Below are 25,204 nucleotides of genomic sequence, written 5' to 3' on the forward strand. Positions count from 1 at the left end.
TGACCTATCTAAAGCATTTGATAGGGTAGATCAAGGAAGACTACTGGTTAAAATGAGTGCAATTGGACTTGAAGAAAAGAGTGTCTGAATGGGTGGCTAGGTTTCTAGAAATTAGAACTCAGAGAATTAGAGTAGGCGAAGCTTTGTCTCTCCCTGTAACGATTCAGAGAGGAATTGATAAGGTTTCGGGGGATATACTAAAGACAATGGGTTGGGATATAGTACCATATCTAAAGCACTTATTTGATTATCTGGGCGAAACTCTGCAAAATGCACACTGCCTAACCACCCAAAAGCTGGTTCTATTCATGTGATTGTAAGATATGCGGCCATGAAAGCCATTTTTGATGTTCTAACTCCATGGGGAGTAAATTTTTTTGGAAACGGAGAATTCACTTCTCGTTTAGCAGGTTAGCAATCCCTATTTGCTAACACGGCGAGACCATACGCTTGGTCTGCCACTGCTAATCAGAGTCCTGGAGGGGCGTCCCAATCCAGCTGATGAGCCCAAATGGCACGTCTGGTCGAAGCTCTGCAAAATGCACACGGCCTAACCATCCAAAAGCTGGTTCTATTGATGTGATTGTAAGATCTGCGGCCGTGAAAGCCATTTTTGTTATTCTAACTCCATGGGGAGTAAACATTTTTCGAAACGGAGAGTTCACTTCTCCTTTAGCAGGTTAGCAATCCCTATTTGCTAACACGAGGAGACCATACGTTTGGTCTTCCCGCTCCCCACCCCGGCCTGTAGGTTCTTCTTCTACCTCCCCTTCTTCTCGTCCCCCCTCGGTCCCGCCACCCACCCCACCGCCGCCACCCCTTAACGTCCCCGCTCCATAACCCGTTCTTTTTCTACCACCCCTCCCGATATTGGACCTTCTTCGTTTACTCGCTACTTCCGTCACCAACCTGACCACAACCCTGTACTAACTTCTATCACAACACTACCCTCCTCCCACGGGTGGCCCAGATTGGTTGCGCAGTAGATGTTAGTTTTCCCTCGTCCTGCTCGTGACGTCATCACAGGAGCACCGTGACGGTGTAGCATACAACCGAATGTGTATCTCATTTCGTTGTTTATATACGTCTCTCCTATAAAGAATGGATTTCCACGTAATAACTATACGTAATTTCTTTCCGTATATTGCTGTTGGTTTATATAGTGGCCTGCTGTATTTTGCGTAGTATGTGTGTCGTAGTTCGTTTCTGTGAGATCTCTGTTAAGTTGCTGTGTTTCGTGCAGTGAGGTGCACTTATTTTCTTTTCGTTAGTTGCGTGAACAGTGTAATAGTAGCTGGAGTGAAATTTATGTGTTCATAGTACAATATCGTTGCGATAGAAAACCGTGCCGTTAATGATTCACCGCAATCTAGAGCGACACCTTATTGTTCAGCAGAGGGATTTCTGTACCTCGCGGGCCTACATCGCCTACAGTGAAAGAAAATATGACAGGTTAATGGGAAGTCCCACCGGGGAAATGCTTTCCATTTCTTCTGGTACCGCCCCTGTGGGATGGATAGAAGTGTTATCTTGGGGAGGTCTACTCGTTCCATCGGAAGAATGGTAGACCAAATAAAGGAATATGAGTTAATTTTCACGGACACTCACGGAGGTGTTAAACTGTGACGCATAACTAATATTATACGCAAAGTGTGTCAAATAATTAGCAGTAAATTCCCCGCTGTACTACCAGAAATAGTAACGATGTATGTTAAAACGAGAATATTTATACGCATACGACAAATGAAAATTTGAGGAAGAACTGAAAAATCCATAGCAGCTCTTCGGCAAAAGGCACGACAGTGGATTTCATCCTCGAAAGCAACCACTTCATGACATCTAATCTCACAGATAGGACTGTGTTCTAATGAAGTGTTTTTCCTATTCTTTCTTATTGTTTAATTTAAAAAAGTAGAATTTCTATGCGGAGCCTCCGTGGCTCAAACGGCAGCGCGTCGGCTTCTCACCACTGGATACCGTGGTTCAAATTCCGGTCACTTCATGTGAGATTTGTGCTGGTCAAAGCGGAGGCGGGACAGGTTTTTCTCCGAGTCATCCGGTTTTCTCTGTCATCTTTCATTCCAGCCAAGACTCTCAATTATCATTTCATAGCATTTATCAGTCATTATTAAATCACTATGGAAGTGGCGACCCCATTGTAATAATAGCCTATATGTGGTTCATTCATTACATCCCTGACCCGGTCATAGACTGGAAAACAGGTTGTAGGTTTTCCAGGACTATCTACGCATGGTTTCGAATATTAACTTACTTCTGCTGATGTTATAATATGTGTTAAGCTTTAAAGTCGATACCTGCGGAAGTGAGTCTGTATTTTGTATGTTGGCATATGGTAGTTCCATCACGGAAATTCTGTTGTAAAGATTTAATATTACAAACATTTCATATCTCTAAATATTTATGTTTACATATTTGAGAGCGCGTAAACTTCCTCAAACTAAATAGAGGAACTTGTAAATGTTAATAAATTTCAAGCGTTGCTCAATGTGCCGTCACTTTACATTTAGGCCTACGCCGTATTCGTAATGGAAATAATGAAACGTTACTATGCTGTACTCTTTTTTTCAATCTTATAATAGCAGTAATCTTTATGTCTGGTCTGCTATTAGTTCTGAGAAACTGTCATGTTTGCTGATATGAGATTCCTACTGATTTGCGCTCTCTGGGCTCGGCTGCTTTGCTCCTACTGTGACGTCATTTCATTAACCAATAGCAGCTCGGCTCGCGTTGGGCCCAACCTTTAGTAGTGTTTAAGAACCTTGCCTCCTCCTTCCTCCAACTTCCTACCGCACCCGCTCATTACTCCACCTCAATATATGTAATGTAATTCTGTAACTCTATGTAACATTGTCTTTTTCGGAATACCCGGCCGAGATACGTTGCTACAAAGAAATTTCTCCTCTCATTTCCCTCTGGTTTTCGCGGGGGTTTGCTTGTGCGGGGTGCCTTGAGGGTCTCCCCTGGGTCCCGACTTGTTGTCCTGGTCTCCTTACGCAAGTTCACTAACACTCTCCTTCCTATGGTATGTACGACACATATCCACTACATTTTCTCTTCTCCATTGATTCTTTGGCCGAAGAGATCCTTAGTTGAGCTGATGACCCGCCCCTCCTCGTATGAGGAGAAGGAATGAAAGAACTTGTTTTCGCTTTCGCTTGGTCTGCCACTGCTAGGCAGACTCCTGGAGGGGCGTACCAATCCAGCTGATGAGCCCAAATGGCACGTCTGGGCGAAACTCTGCAAAGTGCACACGGCCTAACCACCCAAAAGCTGGTTCTATTCATGTGATTGTAAGTATTTGGTTATTGTTTGCAGGAAGGAGCTATACCAAATGAATGGAGAGTTGCTGTAGTACCCCTGTGTATAAAGGAAATGGTGATGGACATAATGTACAACGTATTGGAAGACTACTGGTTAAAATGAGTGCAATTGGACTTGAAAAAAGAGTGACTGAATGGGTGGCTAAGTTTCTAGAAATTAGAACTCAGAGAATTAGAGTCCCTGTAACGATTCAGAGAGGAATTCCTCAAGGCAGTATTATTGGAACTTTATATTTTCTTATATATATATATCAATGATGTGTGTAAAAGAAGTGGAATCAGAGATAAGGCTTTTTGCAGATGATGTTATTCTGTACATAGTAATAAATAAGTTACAAAATTGTGTTCAACTGCAAAGTGATCTCGATAATGTTGTGAGATGAACTGCAGGCAAAGGTATGATGGTAAACGGGATTAAAAGTCAGGTTGTGAGTCTCACAAATAGGAAAAGTCCTCTCAGTTTTAATTACTGCATTGATGGGTTGAATGATCCCTTTGGGGATCATTGTAAGTACCAAAGTCTTAATATAAGGAAAGATCTTCATTGGAGTAATCACATACATATGATTATAAATAAAAGGTACAGATCTCTGCACTTGGTTGTGCGGGTATTTAGGGGTTGTAGTAAGGATGTAAAGGAGAGGGCATATAAGTCTCTGTAAGACCCCAACTAGAGTATGGTTCCATTGTATGGGACCCTCACCAGGATTACTTGTTTCAAGAACTGGAAAAAATTCAAAGAAAAGCAGCTCAATTTGCTGTGGGTGATTTCCGACAAAAGAGTAGCGTTACAAAAATGTTGCAAAGTTTGGGCTGGGGAAACTTAGCAGATAGGAGAAGAGATGTTTGACTAAGTGGTATGTTCCCAGCTGTCAGTAGCGAGATGGCATGGAATGACATCAGTAGACGAAAAAGTTTGAGTGGTGTCTTTAAAACTAGGAAAGATCATAATATGAAGATAAAGTTGGAATTCAAGTGGACAAATTGGGGCAAATATTCGTTTATAGGAAGTGGAGTTAGGGATAGGAATAACTTACCAAGGGGGATGTTCAATAAATTTCCAATTTCTTTGCAATCATTTAAGGAAAGGACACAAAAACAACAGATAGAGGATCTTCCACCTGGGCGACTGCCCTAAATGCAGATTAGTATTGATTGATTGATTGATTGATTGAAATTAATAACAGACTAAGTAAAGGTACAAATGTGTAATGAATTAACATTGTAAAATATGGTTTAGGTTATTAGTTACTGGTTAAAATTTATTGTTGATTTTTGATGACAGTTAATTCCATGCAATGATTTTGTGACGCAAATCCACTCTAAGCTAGGGTAAACTCTGAAACTACTCCAGTGACGTGAATAATTTTTTTACACACACTACCCACAGCATATAGGTACAAATTAGATTATAATCGTGATAATTGGTAAAATACTCCATGTCAAGAAATGTTCAAATATTGTTATTGAACTTTCATAAATTTGGTCGAAAATGTTATCGCAACTTATTTCCACAAAAAATTGAAACGTTCATAATTATAGTCCATTTATTAAGATAAGTAGCAAATGTACTAGTGCTTCGCTACGGTATTCTATAATGTATTGGAATATCGAAGTAAATACTGTACATGCAGTAAATACGATTGTTTTAAAATTGCATGTCTCTTAGCTTTATCTGAGAAACAACATGGGGAGGTCCCCATACGTCGTTTCCAATGCAAAGTGTTTGTTACGGATTTGTGATGATAACGGAAGCCTCACTTGCCTACTGCCATTCACAATCGAGTTCGGAAGTTTACATTATAATTGCAGGCTCCATTGCCTACTACGCGGTCACAATCGATTTGGGGAGGAATCCTTTCCTACTTCCAGACAGATTACAGTTGAGTTTTTATTATAATGGCAGGCAACTTCCCTACTACCAGTCGAAATTGAGTTGTGCAATTATCATTATAATGACAGGCCTCTTTTCCTACTTCCAGCCAACTTGCTGACAGTCACACCAAGTTGGTGAGTTCCCATCAAAATAGCAGGCCATTATGCCTAATGCCAGTCACATTTTAGATGGGCACATTTGTTCATAATGGCGGGCACCCTGGCCTACAGCCAAACACAAGCGGGTTAGGGAGTTTTAAGTAAAACTGCACGCTCCCTTGCCTTCTGCATGTCAAATAGAGAAGTGAATTATTCATTACAATGGTAGAACTTCCTTACTAATGCCAGTTAGACAGGAGTTGGAGAAGGACCCCATTCCTACTGCGAGTGAATGTCGGTGTGGGAAGTACTGATTACAATAGCAGCCACACCCTTTCACGATCGCTACAAATCGACATCATTGAATATATATAGATGGGCATACGAAAGTATATGCATGTTTACAACATTGCAGACCTTCATTTACAGATTAACTGCTGAAAACGGTACATCATATCGACAAAGGATTGTACCATAAGACGCCGGATTTAGCGGCCTAAATGGCTGGTCCTATAGTATCTCATCTATTCATGGGTCAGAATAAGTTAGAAACGTTGAATAGGGTAACATTTTTGTAAGATTATCTCACATTGCTTTATTTTTCACATAATTATGTGACAGCTACATACATAGCATTTGGCTCATTTATGGCTACTGGGTGGGCCAATTTTCGTGTAGAGTCTGATGATTCTATCTTTCCTATAAGTGATTGAAAGCATGAATTATGCATGTGAAAATTCCAAATTTACTTAACATCGGGAAATAGAGAAAAATCAAACATAAAATGGATACAGATACGACAAAAAGTCATAAGACCAAGGTTGTAGATCACTCCAAATTGAACGGGGACTGTGCCATCCGTTATGTGATAGGACTTCCCGAAGGTCTGAACCATCATTAAAATTGCCTCCATATTTCGATATTCTTCGGGGATAAAAAGTGAAAAATTTAAAGATCTTGGAAGTTTTCCGACCGTTACAGGCTAAAGCGTATAATTTTGTCAAATTTCAACTTTCTTGTTCGTCTGGCAGATTATGCCGCAATCTGGATTTTGGGCGAGGAGGGTAAAAATTAGGACTTTCAGGAAAGTAAACCAAAAAATATGCGTATGGTCATTGTTATGCGTTAAACGGGTAGCTGGACGAAAATTTCGCCAAAATAGTCAATGTACAGGTACACAGTCGTTATGATTTTGTTTATATAGATAGATAAAGAATCTGCTCCACGTACAACACATTTTGGGCTATTTCCGACGCATTTAACCTGCAAAACGACCATTCATGATATCTCCCTTATTAATCCTCTTGTCGAAAAAATGCACATGAAAAGAAGTTTTAGAAATGGATTTCCATTAATTTTGGTCGATTTCCCGTCAGGTTGGTCTTGTGCTGTATATATTTTTGAAGAGTAAAATCACCATTTCGGTTCCCTATAAACCGCCAGTGCATTCCGGGAACATGAAATGTTATTGACCTTAAAAACCTACCTTTGAACAGGTGGCTGCTAAATATAAAGTTTGGTTCGAATATCTTCAGTGGTTTTCAACTTGTAAGATATACGCTTTACACGCACCAGCTCTTGAGTTAAGTCCGGTGGAACTTGTACCGAAAAATGGTCCGTTAACGATATCTCACTTATTAATCCTGGTATCGAAATGATGCACATGAGGAAAAAGGTTTAGAAGTTAATTTCCATTAAGGCAGGTAGATTTCCATTAAGTTTGATTGTGTATATTTTGAGGGAGTGAAAAATCACGGTTTCGGTTTCGTATAAAATCCAGTCAGTTCAGGGATTTAGAAACAATATTTGCCCTAAAATATACCAAGGACAGGTGAATTCTAAATATGAAGTTTGGTGGAAATATTTTCAGTATTTTCCAAGTTATAGACAAACACACAGACAAACAGACACCAAAGGAAAAAATATTAGATGGTCATTATTACAACGGAAACTGACAACTGTCCGGAAATTTAGCCAAAACAGTCAGTGTACAGACACACTCTAGAAGTGCAGACTTTTATTTGGAGAGTTACTGCTTTGAAACTGTACGACATATCTACAAACGGACTTCACCATCAGACGCCTCTTTCAGTGTTCTAATTGGTTGGTCCTATGAAATCTTCTCGTATCTCCTATATTTATGGGTTAGATTGAGTTAGACTCATTGAATGGGGGATTTTTTGTGCAGTTTTCACATACTACTTTATATTTTTGATACTCATGCGACAGCAGTGGCGGCTCGTGACAAAAGTTTTAGGGGATTCACAACAACATTTTTGTTCATGTCTCAAATCAGCAAAAAAGTAACATAGATACATAAATCATTTCACTAACAGTTCCTTGTACGGTTCCTTCTTCACAAATAATTTGGTAGAACCCCTGTAACCGAGGATAAGTTTTATACGAGACTAATTTGTTAGTGTAGAACAAAAGTAAAATTCACAATAACATTACTACACTGCGAATATTGAAGGATGCGAGCACTATTTTTGGCTTTTAAACAGCACGAAGTTCACCTGGGTGTTAGTGTAGAACCAAACCAAACCCCATGGCCTACCAAGCGACTGCTGCTCAGCCCGGTGGTCTGCAGATTACGAGGTGTCGTGTGGTTAGCACGACGAATCCTCTCGGCCGTTATTCTTGGCTTTTTTGACCGCCATCTCACCTTCAGATAGCTCCTCAATTGTAATTACGTAGGCTGAGTGGACCTCGAAGCATCCCTCAGATCCAGGTTAAAATCCATGACCTGGCCAGGAATCGAACCCGGGGCCACCGGGTAAGAGTCAGGCACGCTACCCCTACACCGCGGGCCGGATGTCTTAGTGTAGAACAATAGTAAAATTCATAATAGCTTTACTGCACTGCGAACACTAAAGGATGCGAGCACTATTCCTGGTTTATAAACAGCAGAAGTTCACCTGGGTATGACGAGAAGCATAGAAGGAATGTGTACCGCATTTACCGGTTAATTTTTTAAAATAATTATTTCCGAATTGACCCAAAAAGTCTTCACATTATCTCGGTTAGTCAGGGTTCAACTGTAACACACGGTAATTATTCTCATTTTGCAAATTATAGCCACTACTCTAAACAATTTAGCATGAAGTACAACCAACACCACTAGATCATGCTTATTTGAATGATAGGATTTAGATTAGCAACTCACGTAAAAGCTGATTATTTGCACAGGAAAGCAATCCTTCTGTCCTTCAATCGCGCAAATTTCTCAATCACTTTATGATTGAAGTCACTGATGTTGTTGACAAATCTCTTCTCAATAGCAAGCATAGCCAGCGCTGAAAGTTGTTCTCCACGCATGGTGTTCCTCAGAAACGCTTTAATTCGTTTCAAAGTAGAAAAACTTCTCTCAGGCTCCGCTGTCTTCATTGAAGTTGTGACAACAATTCGGAGTAATTCGCATACTTGTGGAAATGTGTCGCTATCTAGTTCATTGTCAAGCAGAAACTGCAACATGGAAATGGCCCGATCAACTTTCTGAAAGTCATTTCTCATATACAATACTTCTAGTTCAGTCTTCAACTGTGTCGTATTTAGGCAGGGATACATATGCACCACTGTATTTAGTTCTCTTTCTAGAAAAGAGTCTGAATACACACCAAACGCACGCACATCAACCAGACTAGAAGCCAGTAAGTGAGAACGGAATGAAAATCGTTCTTCCATGTGAACAGTTATTACATCAGATACTTCTTTAGCAGCTACTGAACTATCTGAGTTTTTTCGCCTCTTTTGAGCGAGTTGATCACTGGAGGATATATCAGCGTCCAAGTCCGTGGTGCCGTCCCTGACTTTCTCAACATGCCTTCGGAATTCTGAAATATGTTCTTTCACTTTAACTGCATCGATATTTCTGTGCTGTAGTAATTTGATAAGAATGTCGGCATGTGGCATCAAACGGTGAAAGAATTGTAGCCGAAACATAAATTGTGTATCTCTCAAACTGTACAGAAGCCCGAAGCTCTCCCGCTTCGTAACATCGTCAACATGAGATGAATTTCGAATTTCTTCGAGGCATTCTATTAAATTGTCCGTGTTCTCATATACGGTTTGGACTAAACGAGCTGAGAAATTCCATCTGGTGCTTATAGTCTTCGGAAGCCTCTTCTCTACCGGCGAAACCAAAACTTTCGTTCTCTGCGCTGATCGAGAAAAGAATGCTGGAAAGGCTGTTAAGTTGGAAAAAAGTGCCTACACGAACTATTTATAGATGCTGCTTTCTGTAAAATTAAATTAAACTGATGAGCATAACAATGGATGTAATACGCTTGGGGGTTAATCTCTCTTATTCTAGCCTGTACCCCTTTCTACCCCCACTTAATACTGCCGCTCCGTCGTAGCATTGTCCAATAACCTTCTGTCTGTGACTCCCCACTTGGCGTTCTAATTCTGCATGAACAATTCCAAAAATAGTCTCCGCGTCTTGAGCTTTCGGGTTGACAAAACCCCAGTAACTTTCAACCGGAACCCCTCCCACTTCATATCTATGAACAATTACCATTTGTTACAATGTAGAAACATCTGTCGTTTCATCAGCCATAACTGCCAAATGATGAGCGGCATGAATCTCATTAGATATTTCATGTCTGCACATGCTCAACATGCAATCAAGAAGTTCATTTTGAGTAGTGTGGGAAGTACCTTTAAAAACGGTAGCACTTTCCAAATGCTCTTTCATTGCATTGTCAATAGAGCTTACAAAGTTCACTAGTCCGCTGAAAATCCCAGGATTATCAGAAGTATCGCTTTCATCGTGACCACGCAGTGACAGTTCGAAAGCTCCACAGAACTTAACACAGTCGATTAATCTAGACAGTATATACGTATTTGCATCGACTTGCTCATTATGTTTCTTAATCGATGCACGGTAAGCGAAATCCAGCTGCGTGGTGATAGAGAATTCAATACTCGCGTTTTTTGTGCATGAGAATTTTCATGTTTATTTATTTTTCCACTCGAATGAGCAAGGTCTGTGGACCCAGCTGAATTCCATACACTTCCTTCTTTGCTGAACAATAAACAGGGCAAACAAAAAAGCGCATTTCCAGACAGATTCATATTGAAAAGTATGTTCTTCGCGCCCGTATAACACCTCATTGTAATAGTTATGTATTGTACCTGTCTAAAATGATAGGGCCCACATCATTAATTTAGAAAGAGAACATTATATTTCTTGCAATAGTCACTATTTTAATAGTCATTTATTCTTTCGTATGAGAGTGAGGCGTGAAGCGAAAAACTTGAAGCTCGACCTTGACTGTATTCGAGGAGAGATAACACAAGCCCACTTAAGGCTAGTGTCGTTTGTTAAACTAGCTCGCCACAAGCAAGGGAGGAATAATCACGCGACCGATTTGAGCGTGCCCACATGGAAACTAACTATACCGGTACTATTCTAGAAATATCTAAGGAGGCCAGCAATGAACTATTAGTAATTTGGAATTGATTTACTGATAGTGCATATTAGTATACACGCCTACCTGCGCTTTAGGTAATAAAAGACGTGTGCAGATGAGAATTGCTTTCTGACTCTTATGAATATATATACTCTGTGGCTCTACTCTGATACTCTACGTTAATTACGGCGTGGATATTTCCCGCGCCGGAAACTCTTGATGAAGAACATTCTGCAGCCACGTCGTCAAGATGTTCGTGATATTTATGATATTTATACAAGGTACGTTAACATATGAAGGCATCGTAATACAATAAACGTGCGTTAGGTGAATATGGTATTCTTATGTGCTATAGGATTGTGCAACAAAAATTCATACAGCGATTTGATACTTGACTCATTAGTTATAATTAGAGTATTATTCATTCGACACTCAATAACACACTTTATTCTTGTTATGTGCAAATTAATTGTCGGTTTCAGCTATGAACGTGATTAAACCTGTGAAATCTGTTCGATATAACCAACGTCATCGCAGGAATACCATGTTCAGATCGACTGGAGTATTTATTCGACAACTGGTCCTTACCGTGATGGACATTGCTTTACCGATGACCTACTAAATGGATACGCAGCCGAGTCTGTGAAGCGGATTGACCAGATTCAGCAACGAACCAAACGCAGCCATGTATCTGGAGCAATTTTATGATCAACTCACACAAGGAAAGACCGACAGAGAATCGAAACCCATCTGCTATGAATAAGTAACAAATTGTACCATACTATTTCAAATTCAGTACACTGTTGTATGATCTTGTCTCTACAAGTAAGATTTTCTGTTAATTTGCAGAAGACTAGTATTCTTTTTCTCTTAATATTTACTTGGTGATGGTAATTTAGAGTGTGTTTGTGTAGCACTGATTAGATGAAGTAATGTGTGCAGTGCAAAGCAAAGCGAAGCAAGGTCATCTCCGTACAGCCCCTGAAGGCCCTTGGAGGGGTGGAATGTAAAGGCTTCTACTATCCGTAACCTCGACACTTGATGGGGTAGAGTGGTTAGCTTTACACCCGGCCTCCTTTGCCCCCAGGAATTAATCTTGTACTCATTTCTGGTGTAGGCTGAGTGAACCTCAGAGTCATGTGCACCTCCGGAAGTGGAAATCTCGTTTCTTAAATTTTAAAAATTCCTGACGGGGATTTGAAACCACGTCCGTATTGTACCGGGAACACTGGTACAGAATTAAGTCTCCGCATTTCGAACTTAAACTTCGCGCTGCGCGCCGACTCAACAGCAGGCGACAGCCACATACAGCAAGCAGCTCGTTTGTGTGACGTCGAGCGGATGACGTCACAGCCTGCCTCCTCGTGGCGTGGAACATTCGAAATGTTCTTCATTTAATAACTTTTCTCACAGAAATGTTTGGATTAAATCAACAACGTCTTCGTGTAGCCATTTTTCCCTTCATTTCTCCAAAGTTTTGTAGAAATCCAACTAGAGCCAACGGAATTATAAACAAAATGTAATGAGAGATTTCCTTAGACAAATCAGTGTTTGTGTGTCGTTCAGCGGGCGAGAGTGCGAGTCTTCAGTACCACAGTCGAACCTCGTCGGTCGGCTCCTGGAGACCGCGACGTTACGTCGAATGAAATCTCTTCGTCGAGTTCCAGACTTTAACTCTGCAGTACCGAGTTCGAACTTGTAAAAATTCCTTAAACTCGTAAATGATAGGCTCATTTCGTAATGTTCCAGACTTTAACTCTGTAGCATTGAGTGTGGGCTTATACATTTTTCTGCGATTCGTGAGTGATATAATTTTGCTCCAATTAAGAGCGATTTAAACTGTAATTCGCCATATATTTGACTTATTATTTGAACGAGTGTTTTAAACTTGCATTTATTTCCAAGTGCTCATAACTCAAGGATAACGAAACGACTCGAACAGTGATAGATTTTGAACAGTATTTTACCTTGCCAAATGATTGAAATAATTTCGAGGATCTTTATGCTTTCAGACTTAGAATTTTTCAAATTTTTCAAGTGATTGATTACTGAATTAACGTCAGTTCGTGTCTACGTCACCGGACTTGTAAAATTCGTGTGATTTTCAAATATCATGTCAATATTCTCGTAAACATTGAACAGTGCGTTTATGACAGACAGTGAACTAAGTATTTGAACTGTGCATTTGTGGTAGACATTGGACTGTGTATTTTTATGATAGTGCATTTTTGATAGGCAGTGGACTGTGCATTTGAACCGTACGTTTACGATAGACCTTTCCCATGATCGAACTACGGAGTGTTGATGAACAGAATCCATTTCATTCAATTTCAATTTCACTTAATTTCAAATTAACATTTAAGAACCTGATTGGTTTTACGAATGGAAGATTTTCATTTTCTTTTTCAAGTGATTGAGTTTAAATTTCACAGAATGTTAGACATTTTTCGTGTGAAATAATTTCAGACTCTTGCAAGTGTCACATTTTCCAAACTTATTTAGTCAATTTTATTGACATTTGATGACACTAATTTGCAAGTGATTCTTTAGTTTATGAGTTCGATTCCATTAACATTCAACTCTGTTGAATTATCTCCAAGGTGTTAAAATCGTATGTCGTGTCTCATAGAACTCAGTTCACGTGATTAATGATAAAACACGGGATATATTTTAGTAAACATTCTACCGTGGGATAATTCTTCAGTTAGCCATTTTTTGTGTTTTCAACCTTATTTGAACCCATTACTAAGTCTCTTTTCTTCTGTGCAGAAACCGCTTTCCGTGTTAGCACGTCCCAGGTTTAAGTGTGTACATTCATGAATAATTTTTCCTACAACAAAGCCTCGACGTACAGATCTTCCAGAGGTCATATAGATATTGGAGAACCTCTAGAATTTCCATCGTGGGAGAAATCGTGGTTCCATGGTGCAGAGAGGAGACTGATGGCAGTACGAGGAGAACAGCCGGATTTCGAGTACATCACCAGGAAAGAACGTTTACCAGTATATCATCTGTGCAGAGATGATATGAATTTTGAACTTTGTTAATAAACTCAAAATTGAAATGAACTTAAGAATCATTTCAAGAGAACCTCTCTCCCTCTGTAAGCACTCCATTCAGAACCCATACACGTCCTGCGTCTGCTCTTATGCTCGCCATAGACTAAGTACGAAAATTTACAATTTAAGATATTTAATCCCGAAGAACTGTATGATGATCAAGGAAAGGAGATTGATTTTCTCCTCATAAATTCCTATGTGAAAGTTTTCGGGATTCAACGACTAGTTCTACTGAGGGATATGTAGAAATCAGTCACAAGATGATTTGTCTAAATAATCTACTAAGGTACACAAAAGTTACTGTCATCTTTAAGATAGCCAGATTGGAATAATAAGAATAAATAAAAACAGAGAAACCAGTGTCCAAGTAAATACTCCGTTAATATATGTGTGTGTCTGAATGCTATTGTATGTTCGATCGTCAGCCCTACGGTTGTTTGGATCCTCAACAGCTCCGCCATCAGCTGCCATAGATGGTCTAGGCAAGATGAATTAGGCTAATATAATTCGTTGAAATAATGAATTCTTAATTGGTTATTGTGATAATAAACACCGATAGTTAATTATTGACGTAAATATAAGAAATATTAGAATATTTAATTGATAATCATGTGAAATAAAATTTAACAAATAAGAAATAGGCAATAGTATTCAATTAATTAATTAAGAATTAATTTATAGATTACATTAAAAATTCATCAATGTACAAGGGAAGTGGGGAATGAGGTAGTTTCCCGTTGCTTTCTTCGCCGATTCACAAGTTGCTGTTACAGATCAATCCGCCGAGACCACTGAAATGCATGCATCTTCCGAACCTATGAGCAAAATGAATGCTATTAGTGTGCTGATTTCGGATAACCTGTTGTTGCATTTGCCGTGTGTTCTTATGTGGAATTTCTCAACTTCACTTGTTCTGACATGGTGGAAGATTTCAGATCATGTTGAAGATAGGAATTTTTGGGAGGTAAAATAATTTGATTGCATTCCAATGATGGACATTGCATAGCTACACTGATGGAGAGTTTGTAGATGTAAGGTTTAGAGCATTTGAATACCGTGTTACTGTGTAGTGAAAACAAAGGTGAAGACAATAAAATATGAGAAAAATTAAATCTTATATAATTGTAATAGAAAATGTAAATTAATAACCACGTATGATTTAAACCAGGATATCGCTAGTAAGCAATGCTATTTTAAGACGATATTCCTATTAGAATAAAATGAAGTGAAGGTAATGAGAAGCCTGTATTAAATTTTGGTGGTAATGACTATTAATATAAAAATTTTATTCGCCGAAATAAGATTAATAATCAAGCCAAGAAAATTAGTCAGTTTAATGATCAATTAAGATGAATTAGGCTAATATAATTCGTTGAAATAATGAATTCTTAATTGGTTATTGTGATAATAAACACCGATAGTTAATTATTGACGTAAATATAAGAAATATTAGAATATTTAATTGATAATCATGTGAAATAAAATTTAACAAATAAGAAATAGGCAATAGTATTCAATTAATTAATTAAGAATTAATTTACAGATTACATTAAAAATTCATGAATGTTGTAAATATGAGTAATAATGTTAATCATTAACTACGATTTATTTAATGTACAATTTTGAAAATCAGTGACCTTATATCTAATAATATGTATGTATGTTCAGTCCGTCAGGGCAAACGCTGATGGGATCCTCAAAAGCTCTGCCATCAGAAGTCATAGATGGCCTAGACATCACTGAAGAGGCGTACTAGGGAAATGAGGAGTGAGGTAGTTTTGCGTTGCTTTCCTCACCTAGACAGAGTTGCTATTATATATCAGTCTGCAAAGCCCACTGAAATGCATACTCCAACCGACCCTATGAGCGACATTTTCATACCATTCATAGCAGGGACTGGCTGCATAAGGATTGGAATTACTAACATCGCTCATACCCCAGTCACTTGCATATTGTCAAAGCCAAGGATAACACAGAGACAGATCTATGAAAGTAACAAGTAGCCTATACCAGAAGACATAGTGCACTGTAAACACTAGGTCCTGCCAGCAAAGGCATATTAATAATATCAGATAGATAAATTTAAATTATCACATACTTGATTTCAAATTTAGGAATGATTCGGTGGAAAATCGAAGATTTAATTTGTTTATTAATTCGGATACAGTCAAGCATCATGCTGTGATGAACTGAAACATTATTTCTGAGAAAGCCAACAAATTTTGATGAAAATCAGGAGCATTTAGAATCTTAAGGAATTTTAATATGTTATTTAGGTTACTATCCAATAAATGTCATTTTAATTTGAATTCAAGTTCGTAATCTGTCGCATGGAAATTCAAGGGGAAAGGAATCGACGACAAAGTCAATGAAAAATTTGTACAGGTGTGATTTCAAAGACAAAAAGTTAATTAACAGCCATTAATTTTTAATTAAGCAATCGTATTGCTTTGTGATTTAATGAATGTGAATTTTATGTGGATTCATGTGTGTGTCATTTGCCACGTGCCTATCTTTATACTCCTCTAATACCAAAAATGTATTAGTCTAATAAATGCCCTCTTATATGTTGGCGACTTTGCTCTTCAGTTCTGAACCTAGATTCTTGTGTGCCATACCTTAACTTACGGGAATAGCGCTCTGTTTACTCTACAGTACGATTTTTATTGTAATAGTTGCACTGTACTTACGTTGCCGCAAGGTTTCGTAGATTGTTGCTGAAACAGTAAAACAAAAATGCATTTCATATATAAATTCCGTACTTATGGTGGGTTCTACAACCTGTGACAATAAAGTTCGGTGAATAGTCCGGTACTATCAACATAGATGAACAGTGCATGACAGTGACCTTACTGTCCTTCGAAATTCATCCCTCCCATAACTATGCACTGCTGCGATCGGCGATACATGTCCTGAAAATTTTGCAAGAAGGCTTCCTCTGGGATGGTGTTCAAAAGCATCATCACGTTTCTTTGGATGTCAGGAATATCGTCAAATCTCTTTATTTTCAAAGCGAGTTTGTGTCGTGTGAATAGGAAGATATCCTGTGAAGCCTCTAGACGTACTTGCTTCTGATCCTCAGTCAGGTGATGTGGTACAAGACGACAGCACAGTTTATCGCCGATCTTCGTGTTTAATATCCTCACCTTCTCAATGTTTTCATCACTGACGGCGGTCGCCGGTCTTCCACTACGGGGGTTGTCAGAAACACTTTCCCAGCCTCCTCGAAACGGGCGAACCACACGTACACACACTTCAAGGGCAGTGCTTGATCTTCATAAACACGCACCAGCATCGCATGCGTTTCTTTCGGTATCTTGCCAAGTTTAAAACAAAATGGTACAATGATCTTTTGGTCGCTCATGTTCCTGTTCGCAGTTCAGAACCAACGCACTAAACATGCACTGGGTCAAGCAGGTCATACACGGCACACACACACACGATTCTCAACTGAATAACTCTGGGAGCAGGTGGTCAAAACCTGCTGCTACGCAGGTACAGCGTTGTGTATCGCCTGTGTTGCCGGATCGACCCTTCTGACTTCATTAACCAAACTTTATTGTCACAGGTTGTAAGGTTCTCTTTCAAAACATAAAAGTGGTAGTATCTCACTTGAAGGACACTGATTTGTACTGAATGCGTGCAAACAACAGAAAACTAAAGCTAAAGAGATCTGATGCAAGAAACGTACCAAAACAAGGAAACTCCGGAAAGATGTCACCTTAATTCCATATAAATATAAAATAAAAGCTGTTTCTGTACATTAATCAGAATTGCTGTATCGGCCGTGTACGCAGTTTCAAGGAAATGTACTTTTTAATTTTCCGTCATATGTCTGTCTGTACGTATGTATGTATGTATGTTCGGATATCATGCGAATATGACTGAAGGGAATTGTAGTGAAAATTGGTATCTAAAGTCGGGAAATTATGCACTACAATCTACGATACAAATAATGTTATTCATGCTGAGTGAAATCGTAATTTAGGGGAATGCCTGAAATGTAATTCTCAAATATTTATGTTATTAGTAGTCCTACCAATAAATATTACTTCACTACAGTTACCTATAATTACATTTCTGATCATTTATATCTTATACATTTTTGCTGTACCAGCTATGAAACAGAGATATTAATGCATTTCTTTTTTGGTTGCTAAGTCCATATGAACGACGAATCGCGAGAAAAAGTGTGAACAGAATTTAATGAAATTTCGGATGTAAAGCCTGGAAATAAGGTACTAGAGTTTAGGCTATAAATATTCTTATTTACGCCGGGTGAAAATGTAATTTAGGGGAAAGTGCCTAAAATTTAATTGTTTAAAACGTATGCTATTGGTCCTATTGAAATGTATTACTACCGTAACAAAAGCTCTAGAGAATATATTATGTTCCGATCATTTATATCTCATAGTGTTTTAACATACCAATTATGATAATACAATGAATTTATTTTTTTTGTTTGTTAGTCCGTATCAACTCGGAGCATTGCTAACATGGAAATATTGTTCAGTCATGTTAATTGGCGATGATATTTGTCGTGATTATCTTAAGGCGTAAAACCGGATGGTCATCGGTCCGTATAGTGTAGACAAGGGAAAATGTGAAAATGATTATTAAAATGAGAAAAATAGTAACGGAACGATCGCTTGAAGAATAATACAAGAGAGAGTCGTCAAAGAAGGAAGGACTGCCTTTACATTAGATGCCCGAATATAATAGAGTCGAAAGGAAAGGAAATGTTAAGGGGTAAAATAACGAGAGCACATAAAACAGATCGACAGTAATATTACATTGACCATTGTGAAATGCGATTTGTCTCTTCTGCTTCCACTCATCTCCGATAAATGTGATTGCTGGTGTGGGTCGAGTAAAATAACATGGCTGAATATTGGCGGAAAGTAGCTGGGGATCTAGATAACATTTGCACATTCTGTATGATTGTACTGCAACTAGTAATTGTAGGTTACAGTCGCTCAGTAAGTTAATTAGCGCACGTTGTAGTAAAAGTTGTATCAAGAACAAGTGAACCTGTAAATATAAAGTTTGTTGTGAGTATCCACTGGGCTGGTGAATTATATTTTGATGATAATTTAATTTTTGATAAAATAAAAATGCGAAGATCATATAAAACTTGGAGCGACTACAATATACCAAGTAGGGGAAACTGCAGTGTTGAAAGAAAATCAATTAGTAATAAAATGAATGGGGAACAGGAGATTTGCCTAAGATAAGCAAATGAAATTGTAATAGTTGCTGACAATGCAAAGGCAATGAAGAGAGTATTTGGTGAAATCCTCTCTAAGTGGAACCTCAAAGTAAACTCTAAAGCAAGGTTATATATAACTCAAGAAAAAAAAAAACGGCAATGCGAGAAATGAACACGTTAGCGAACTTTATTATCTTGGAAGCGCCTTCGCCGTTGACACCGGAAGTATCCGTGATATGAGGAAGAGAAAGCCTTCAGAACCAAGGGAACATGTACAAGGCGGCAAATACCTAAAGACTGAAACAAGTAGACATTTGGAGCGTAGTTCCATATGGATATTAAAGCTGCACACCGCGGAAACACAGGAGACAGCAAAAGAAGCAGTTCAAAAGTAATCCTCAACTTCTCCAAGAAATAGGTGAATAAAATTGAGTCTTGCTTTAAGGGAATGGCTCTGAGAACCAATGGTCTTATTTTCTCTAAAAGAGACACATCTTATCGCTGCTACATATAAATATTCTCTACGTCTTTGAGGATTATCCAGTGTGATATTCGTTAAAATTATTTCAGGTGTGCCCTAAAATTCCTATTACACACTTTAAAGGCTTATATGAAGACCGAGTAGATACTACATTGACCACGAGTACTTGCCAGAAAACGTACCGTATTCCCCCTACAAACGAATCAGCACCACACGTCTAATTATCCCTCGTCTTCCGCCTCAGTGAGTAGGGCAAACAACTTCTGACGTCTGTTTTCCGTCCTGGAGGGAGAGGGAGATCAGCCTCTGCGGGTTGTGGCAGCGGCGGATGTTGGAGTAACAGGTGTTTCTCAGTGAGTGTGCCGGAATATTACACGCCCTGTGGAAGTTGTGCAGCGGCGGATGTTGGAGTAATAGGTGTTTCTCAGTGAGTGTGCCGGAATATTACACGCCCTGTGTGGGTTGTGGCAGCGGTGGATGTTGGAGTAATAGGTGTTTTGTCAGTGAGTGTGCCGGAATATTACACGCCCTGTGTGGGTTGTGGCAGCGGTGGATGTTGGAGTAACAGGTGTTTCTCAGTGAGTGTGCCGGAGTATTACACGCCCTGTGTGGGTTGTGGCAGCGGTGGATGTTGGAGTAATAGGTGTTTTGTCAGTGAGTGTGCCGGAATATTACACGCCCTGTGTGGGTTGTGGCAGCGGCGGATGTTGGAGTAACAGGTGTTTTGTCAGTGAGTGTGCCGGAGTATTACACGCCCTGTGTGGGTTGTGGCAGCGGCGGATGTTGGAGTAACGCGAGTTTTGTTAGTGAGTGTGCCGGAGTATTACACGCCCTGTGTGGGTTGTGGCAGCGGCGGATGTTGGAGTAACAGGTGTTTCTCAGTGAGTGTGCCGGAGTATTACACGCCCTGTGTGGGTTGTGGCAGCGGCGGATGTTGGAGTAACGCGAGTTTTGTTAGTGAGTGTGCCGGAGTATTACACGCCCTGTGTGGGTTGTGGCAGCGGCGGATGTTGGAGTAACACGTGTTTTGTTAGTGAGTGTGCCGGAGTATTACACGCCCTGTGTGGGTTGTGGCAGCGGCGGATGTTGGAGTAACACGTGTTTTGTTAGTGAGTGCGCCGGAGTATTACACGCCCTGTGGAGGTTGTGGCGGTGGTGGATGATGGAGCAACATGTGTTTCTCAGTGAGTGTGCCGGAATATTACACGCCCTGTGGAAGTTGTGCAGCGGCGGATGTTGGAGTAATAGGTGTTTCTCAGTGAGTGTGCCGGAATATTACACGCCCTGTGTGGGTTGTGGCAGCGGTGGATGTTGGAGTAATAGGTGTTTTGTCAGTGAGTGTGCCGGAATATTACACGCCCTGTGTGGGTTGTGGCAGCGGTGGATGTTGGAGTAACAGGTGTTTCTCAGTGAGTGTGCCGGAATATTACACGCCCTGTGTGGGTTGTGGCAGCGGCGGATGTTGGAGTAACAGGTGTTTCTCAGTGAGTGTGCCGGAGTATTACACGCCCTGTGTGGGTTGTGGCAGCGGCGGATGTTGGAGTAATAGGTGTTTTGTCAGTGAGTGTGCCGGAGTATTACACGCCCTGTGTGGGTTGTGGCAGCGGCGGATGTTGGAGTAACAGGTGTTTCTCAGTGAGTGTGCCGGAGTATTACACGCCCTGTGTGGGTTGTGGCAGCGGCGGATGTTGGAGTAACGCGAGTTTTGTTAGTGAGTGTGCCGGAGTATTACACGCCCTGTGTGGGTTGTGGCAGCGGCGGATGTTGGAGTAACACGTGTTTTGTTAGTGAGTGTGCCGGAGTATTACACGCCCTGTGTGGGTTGTGGCAGCGGCGGATGTTGGAGTAACACGTGTTTTGTTAGTGAGTGCGCCGGAGTATTACACGCCCTGTGGAGGTTGTGGCGGTGGTGGATGATGGAGCAAAATGTGTTTCTCAGTGAGTGTGCCGGAATATTACACGTCCTGTGGAAGTTGTGCAGCGGCGGATGTTGGAGTAATAGGTGTTTCTCAGTGAGTGTGCCGGAATATTACACGCCCTGTGTGGGTTGTGGCAGCGGTGGATGTTGGAGTAATAGGTGTTTTGTCAGTGAGTGTGCCGGAATATTACACGCCCTGTGTGGGTTGTGGCAGCGGTGGATGTTGGAGTAACAGGTGTTTCTCAGTGAGTGTGCCGGAATATTACACGCCCTGTGTGGGTTGTGGCAGCGGCGGATGTTGGAGTAACAGGTGTTTCTCAGTGAGTGTGCCGGAGTATTACACGCCCTGTGTGGGTTGTGGCAGCGGCGGATGTTGGAGTAACAGGTGTTTCTCAGTGAGTGTGCCAGAATATTACACGCCCTGTGTGGGTTGTGGCAGCGGCGGATGTTGGAGTAACAGGTGTTTTGTCAGTGAGTGTGCCGGAGTATTACACGCCCTGTGTGGGTTGTGCAGCGGCGGATGTTGGAGTAACACGTGTTTTGTCAGTGTGTGTGCCGGAGAATTACGCTTGGTGGTCTCCACCTAGACATATCTTGTAACTGGACGCAGAAGGACTGCACATGGTCGGTGCAGACGGGATATGTTTAAACACGTAGCTTTTTGTTTCCTTTCATGGGATCAGTACGTTTCTGAACAAAGTTAATATTTGATAATATTTGACAAAATATCTACTGAACCCTACTATAATTTCTGAAAGAGGTAGATTCACATTGTGTATGCATTTTCATTTGTATGTTTGAGTTGATCTCATGTATTGGTAACAATCTGCTTCACATCTTTGTGTGTCATATACTAATGTTTGAGAATTGTGTCACCGAGCTCGACAGCTGCAGTCGCTTAAGCGCCGGCAGTATCCAGTAAAATGGAGATAGTGGGTTCGAACCCCACTGTCGGCAGCCCTGAAGATTGTTTTCCATGGTTTCCCATTTTCATACCAGGCAAATGCTGGGACTGTAACTTAATTAAGGCCACGCCCGTCGCCTTCTCATTCCTAGGCGTTTCCCATCCCATCGTCGCCATAAGACCTATCTGTGTCGGTGTGACGTTAGGCAAAAAAAATGGAGAGGGAGAATTGTGTCGATTTCTGCCAAATTGATGAACTTACCGAGTTTGCATAACTCTGCTGCGTGGCAACTGCCTGAAATAACAAAACAAAGAAATATTTGTAGTATTTATAATATTTTTGCACTGAAAAGATACTACATTTCTCTTTCAAACCAAGGAATAAAGAGAGGACTTGGCTGGAAGAACATGTGATTAAGACAGAATCTGTTCAAACCAGCAAACTGGAATTGAAGTGATCGGAAGCAAAACAGGTGGAAAGATCTCGAAATGTGTAACACAGTGCCATTGCCGCTTTCCTTCTCCTAACTTACTCTATATGTATACATACGCGCTGTAAGTATTTTATTTGAAGAATATCCGCTATGACGTGGGGATCACTAGCAATTTAAAACAACATGATACGACAATTCCTTTCGAGCATTTGAATTATTCTAGCATTATTTTGTTAAGAAGGAAGTGATATTTTCTAGTTCGACGTTGTAAGTGTAACTTTACATGTTTTCAGTCTCTGACAAAAAATAAATCAATTGTAATACATACAACACTATAAGCAACTTGACAAAATACACACCATTAAACAGGGAACGGCATGTCTCATCCACTAGAACATCGTCATATTCCGTCAAATCTTTTTGAATCTAGCCTATGTATAAATATTGTACCCGTTTAAATGGTATTTTATTGGATTTAGAGAATTTGGTTCAATTCTAGTAATCTAAAACAGATCTACGCTCGAGCGAGCACCAACTGATTACCGTGCCGTTCCGCTGCGGACGAGAGGAAACTGTGTCAGGCGGTGAAGGTCATCGTACGTCATAGGGTTTACGTCACATAGCAGAGCCGGAGGCGAAAGGGAGTGAGATTCCAGAAAGATCTGCTCCAAATTTGGAATAACGAATCACGTCGCAGAATAGCTGACGACCAATGAGAATTAGTGAAGCTGTTCTATAGTCAGAGAATCATTCTGGAAAGAAGAGGAACAGTGTGGTTTTAGTAAGGCTGAGAGACAGACAGAGTACGATGGTCACTGCTAAAGCCATTGAAGGAACTAATTTACTACGAGATAGTACTACACGACGATTATGGTATTCGAGCGTGCTAATTTAATTTTCTGTTTAGACGGATTAGCCTAGTGCGATACATTATTGCCGCACATTTGCCTGGGTGGAAGTTTTCAAACCACGGACCGTCAGTACAAGACGTTACGTCACGTTTTGGCGCAGAAATTTATGGAATGTTGTATTAGGAATCACGAGGGAAGATTATCATTGAAATGGAACCTTCGAGAATAAACCTGGCTAAGGAACATCGTTTTCAACAGTAATATAGTGGATTATTGGAGACTCCGACAACTCAACGAAGTGCTGTAAACTGATAAATGAGGTCAAGATTTGAAGCTCTCTGTAGGGTTGAAGCACAGTGTACATCATTGCGCCAGTTAAGTACTGTGAGGCAAACTGTTAGTCTACAACGAGTGTGGGTCAAATTTTAATAATAAATTTCAGTTTCAGCAACATTAACGAAGGCGAGTCGTCATCATGGACAGACCAAGAAGGAAATCCTGGGGAATTCTAAAACACCGCTGGAGTGATTCTACGCTTTTTGACTGCTCAGGAATCCTGATGTGTTAAGCCGACGTGTGTGAGCCAGCACGATGAACTTGTTCATCTACAACCCAGCATAATCCGGAGGAGGAACCTACATCTACACGTAGGCCTATATTCAAGACGCCGGAGATTTACATCGGAATAATAAGGACTCTTGTCACATTTTCTTCTCTTTCAGTAGATTGCTAGTTGGATTGTATTCTTATGTAATGAAATGTAGATTAGTTAGGGATGTAGTAATTAAGTTGTGGTGATGGTAGAGTAGTCATTGAGTCATTGATTCATTGGTTTCATTTTGTACATTTATTGGAATATTGCTGTGTTGATTCAGTGATTGATAACGCGAGTTGTTAATGAATTTCACGAGGTTACGTGTGATTAAGGTCTTCGAAATGAATTAGGGGGGAACGAAGGCTAATAATAATTGAAATCATAATAATAATAATAATAATAATAATAATAATAATAATAATAATAATAATAATAATAATAATAAGGAAGACATATGACTTCATAAAAAATCATGACTATAGCAAGGAATTATAAGATTTTGTTAAAACAATAATTAAATCGAAGCTTTGGTAAAGAAATGACTTGTGAAGTAAGTCTGACCTTAGAATGGAAGGTGGTAGCTGTGGACTGTAGGCAGCTCCTCGAGATGATGCGTTTAGGAGTAATAATCAGGGATATAATAATAATGAGTCGGAACAATTTAAACTTGTTGTTGAGAGTTAAATGTGAGCGACGATTGCGATGATAAAATTTTATGATATTAGACAAGATGATGACCGCTAGGGTACATGTTAGTCGTAAGGATATTGTGATTTATGGCGATATGGTTAATTATTCAGGAAATAATAATAAACTTTCGCTCAACAACTTATATTGTGCAAAGTAATGACTCAATAATTTGTTTTTTCCTTTTCCTGACGTTATGAGTGCATTCTTCGATGTATCCCTAACTGATGGTGGTGATGATTGTTTTTCTATTTTTTATTCATCCTATTTCGATCATTCATCATAGGTCATGGTGATTCATTGCTATTATCTGCAAGTAATGCGAGGGTCTTCAACC

General features: G+C 39.9%; 1 long non-coding RNA gene across 2 annotated transcripts in view; it reads right to left on the minus strand.

Annotated features, from left to right (window-relative positions):
• LOC137503110 (uncharacterized) overlaps positions 1–25,204 on the minus strand; it is a 31,961-nt gene that overhangs the window by 2,274 nt on the left and 4,483 nt on the right. For both annotated transcript variants that reach the window (XR_011019054.1, XR_011019053.1), the window contains exons 2-3: positions 22,563–22,595; positions 16,479–16,505 (exon numbers count right to left, since the gene is read on the minus strand). This is a non-coding gene — a long non-coding RNA (uncharacterized lncRNA). The remainder of the gene's footprint in view (positions 1–16,478; positions 16,506–22,562; positions 22,596–25,204) is intronic.

Source organism: Anabrus simplex, chromosome X (genome assembly GCF_040414725.1).
Source record: "Anabrus simplex isolate iqAnaSimp1 chromosome X, ASM4041472v1, whole genome shotgun sequence".
Taxonomy (NCBI): Eukaryota; Metazoa; Arthropoda; class Insecta; order Orthoptera; family Tettigoniidae; genus Anabrus; species Anabrus simplex.